This window comes from Hydra vulgaris, chromosome 02, assembly GCF_038396675.1.
Source record: "Hydra vulgaris chromosome 02, alternate assembly HydraT2T_AEP".
NCBI lineage: Eukaryota > Metazoa > Cnidaria > Hydrozoa > Anthoathecata > Hydridae > Hydra > Hydra vulgaris.
The window spans coordinates 28,742,232-28,746,528 of record NC_088921.1 but is presented as its reverse complement, the minus strand read 5'-3'; the positions used below and the strand labels follow the sequence as shown (position 1 = coordinate 28,746,528).

General features: G+C 25.1%; 1 long non-coding RNA gene across 1 annotated transcript; it reads right to left on the bottom strand.

The window, feature by feature from the left end:
* Positions 1-318: 318 nt before the first annotated feature.
* On the bottom strand, positions 319-3,866 carry LOC136076864 (uncharacterized). The gene is made up of 4 exons (XR_010636635.1): positions 3,569-3,866; positions 1,857-1,979; positions 811-930; positions 319-532 (listed from the first exon to the last, which is right to left on the bottom strand). It is a non-coding gene; the product is annotated as an uncharacterized LOC136076864 (long non-coding RNA).
* Between the last annotated feature and the right edge of the window lie 431 nt (positions 3,867-4,297).

Below are 4,297 nucleotides of genomic sequence, written 5' to 3'. Positions count from 1 at the left end.
TTTTGCTCTAAGGATTTTTCATGGACCAGCCGTGGCTAACCAGTGATGGCAAAACCGCGGCTAGCCAGTGCAGGATAAGAAGTGGCATAACAACGATTAGCCAGTTTTACATTGTACCATCGTGATATTGTCTTTGTTAACTAACTGGGTCGCGCATGGGATTGTCATGGATTTTTTTCGGGGAATCCTATTTGAAGTCCCTATATTTTCCTTTATATTTAGACTTCTTAATTATTTTAAGTTATCTTTAGCAGAGTTGACTGTAATTTTTTGGTTAAAAATTTGCGTATTTTTCATTAGTTTAAGGACAATAAAATGTATTAAACAAATGATTATTGACATTTTTAATTATTATGAATAAATTTAAAAAACATGCTTAAATTTCAAAATTATTATACAAAGATTTGATTCATAGCCATTCGACAATGGTGCTTTTTTGCGATTCATGTCCAATCGTCTAGATGATTCCGTTATAAATTTCTGCTTCAATTTGTAACGTTACTTTCTTCTTCAGTGCTTGCATCCGTTTTAACTTTAATAAAATAAAAATAAACATAAGCACAACTTAATAATTAATTACATATATACTTATTCAACATAGTAGCAACATATATACAAAATGGTCACAACATAAACAACATGGCTATCATGTTACAATAACAATTATTTTTCATATTGATGAAAAAGTTTAATCCATTAACATCAAACCATAATTTCATAGACTTTAGTTAAGGATCTTTTTATTACTTTGTGAACTAAAATGTAATGAATATTGCAATGAAAATTTACAAAAAAATGCAGGATACTTACAAATATATTTATCAAAACATGCGTTACTTGGATTATAATGGACCAAAACTCCATTAACAATTTCATGTCTTGAGATTTGACAATTTATGATTGAATATTTAATTTACTTTACAGCAGATTCTAGATAAAGTATATAACACGCTGTGAAAAAGTTAATTTATCATTTTATTATATATAGATGACTTTAAAATCTTGCCACAATATGATTACAATTTAAAGCATCTTAAACATTTTAAAAAAGGTGCACATTATCATTATACCATTTAAATTTTTAAGATTGAACCTATAATATTTAGCATTATTAACATATATTTAAAATATTTAAATTGAAATCCTAATATAATTTTCTTCATTATTGACAATATCCGGATGAAATCTGTTTATCTAACTACATAACAAACTTGTCAGCAAGGGAACAGAAAAAGATTTAATTTACTACCTGTATCTGGTAGGTATAAGGTGTTAGGGAGCACTAAAAATGTTAGGAGACTTATAAACTATATTTATAAAAAATTCATCAAATTTAAATAAACAAGACAATTTTAACATAAATTTAAATTTAAATTGCAAATTTAAACATATACATGATTTCATGTATGTGTAAGTATATATACTAATATGTTTGCATATTTATATATGAGTAAATAATTATACATGTATTTATGGGTGAATATTTACAGATGTATCATTAAACAACTATTCTTCATTTAAAATCTATTGAGGCAGTTCTTGATGACAAGATCTTCTGATCTTCTGTGAGTATCTGCTTACTTATTGTAAAGGTAACAAACTTTATAATTCTTATTGTATGTATTTTATGTACTTTATTCATTCTTTTATTGTAAAACTTGCTTTGAATATACATAAAGAAAAAAAAATTAATTGCCTCTCAACCTTCCTAAATATTTTTAAACACAAAAACTATTTTATAAAAGACAGTAACTCTAGTCATTAGTAATAGTAAAATTAAGGGGAAAAAATTTTTGTTTTACTTAGACACTGAAAACAGAAATAGTAATAACTTATTTGATTAAGTGTAAACTTACCAGACTTAGATGAACCATTTAACTTGAGATTTGGCATTTTGTTTTAACATTACGTTTATTGCCATAGCTTCATTAATATTCACTACTTTTATGTGGTGGCGCATTATTCATCACAAACAAACTCTAAAAACAAAACATCAATACTATTAAATCCAATAATTGAACTTATTTTCTTTGAGGTGTTTTCAAATAAAATAACAAAATAAGAAAAAGCATTATTGGCAATTCTTTATAACCATTAATGAAAGCGTTTTAAAAGTGAAATTATAGAAAAAATGACTTTGGAAGTTTGACATTAGGGCAAATCAAATACTTCTTGAAATAATTAGATAAAATAAATATAACATTATTACTTACATCATTATTTAGACCTCATTGAACCTATCAAGGAGTTTACATATATGGAAACATGTTATTATGATTAAATAACACCGACATATAGTTTAAAAAATTGATCATGTAAAAACTCACTAATAAACCTTTCTCTCCACATTAAAAATTAGAGGATCAAGAGGTGATGTGATACAACTATACAGAATTATTATTGACGTGGATGTAATAAATTGGTATAATGCTCAAATCTTTATAGAAAATTCTATTACAAAAGACAATAATAAATGATATATAAATAACAATCCAAAAATTCAAACAGTCAACATAATTTTTTCATGAATAGAATAGCCGACAAATGAAACCATTTATAACTAAAAGTTGTGAAAGCAAAAAATCTAACTATATTTCTAACACTCTACAATAAATAAATACTAAACTGTGAAAAGCTGTTAAGGTCTGACATCTACTCTTGTAAGACTATACGCTAATAATGTGTATCACAATTTTGTTGGTTTATTTATATTTATTTATTGTATTTAAAAGTAAACAAATTAGTAAATTTATTTAGATAAAATTATTAAATATTAATTAAACTCCTATAAAAAAATAAAAAAAAATAAAGTCCACAACGAATATTTCAAATTATTTTGCTAAAAACACTTATATGCCCAAGTCTAGGTATATGGACTTGATAACTTTTTCTATCTAATGCCTCATATGTTAATAATACTTAGGTATCCATTTTTTGACCACAACAACTTTGTATAACACTACAATAATGATATTCTTAAGCTATATTTATAAAGATGTTATTTTTATATTATTCCTATTAAACTATAAGAATATAAAAGATAAATGTGTTAATAACAGTCAAATTATGTTAAAGAAAAGTTATGATTATTACAACAAAAAGATAATAAAATAAAGCAAAATTACATCTACACAATAATATACATATATATAATATATTTCCTTTCCTATGAAACCAACATTTCTATCAGTTTTTTTCTATTAATATCTATCATACTTCAATTGCCGTTGTTTCCATAAATTAGGTTTTAAGTTTCTCTAACTAGTTTAGCATGGCGAAAAAATTTAATATAAACATTAAACCTATTTAATGGTTAATGTTTGATGTAAATAATTACGTTTGAGATAAATAGACTTGTAAACAATGTTGATATATCATGATTAATATGTTATTTGAAGTCTAACAATACATCCTATACGAAACTTTATTTATTTAACAAAAGAATTTACTTGCAATAATTTATTTAGAAATTATTTAAAAAACATAAATTTCCTTTTACAGAATATTAATTTTTAAAACTTATCTAAAATTATTATGTACGCAATGTAGAATATAAAAAATTTCTCACCTGAAAGTATTCTTTTAAACAATAAAGTTTTTAGATATATTTGCATGAAGAGGAAGAAATGACTTTCAAAATGGATGCGAATATCTGCGCTGTAAACGCTCTTGTTTATATCATTCTTAATTTGATTTTACCACTGATAGGTCAGTATCGGCCCAGTCTCTATTGTTCTGCTACAGCAAATCTTTGTTGGACCATTAATGGTTTTTTTTGCGGCTACCCAGCTCAGGCAATTTTATAAAGGCTCGGCAATGGCCCTGTTACGGCTTCCCAGCACTGGCAATCCAAGAACGGAACTTTATCGGGCCTGCTTTTCAATTTCTAAGTTCCTTTTTATTTGTAACTAAAACTGGATTTTTTCCCATTTTAGATGATTTATCTTTCTAATGTAATTTCTTAATATCGCTTTCCCGTTGGGCCCCACTGTCCCGATATGCCCCGCTCTACCCTATTTCAGTAATTTTTAAAAATATAAGTAATTTATTAAGTAATATTTCATTACTTTACTTTATTTATAACTAACTTTATTTATAAACAACTTTATTTATAACTAACTTTATTTATAACTAACTTTATTTATAATTAACTTTATTTATAATTAACTTTATTTATAATTAACTTTATTTTAACGTTATTAACGTTTATAAAAACTTAAGTAATATATAATAAAGATTAAAAAGTTTTTCTTAATGCAGTGCTACGAAGTTAATTGACATTAAAACGAAATCAATT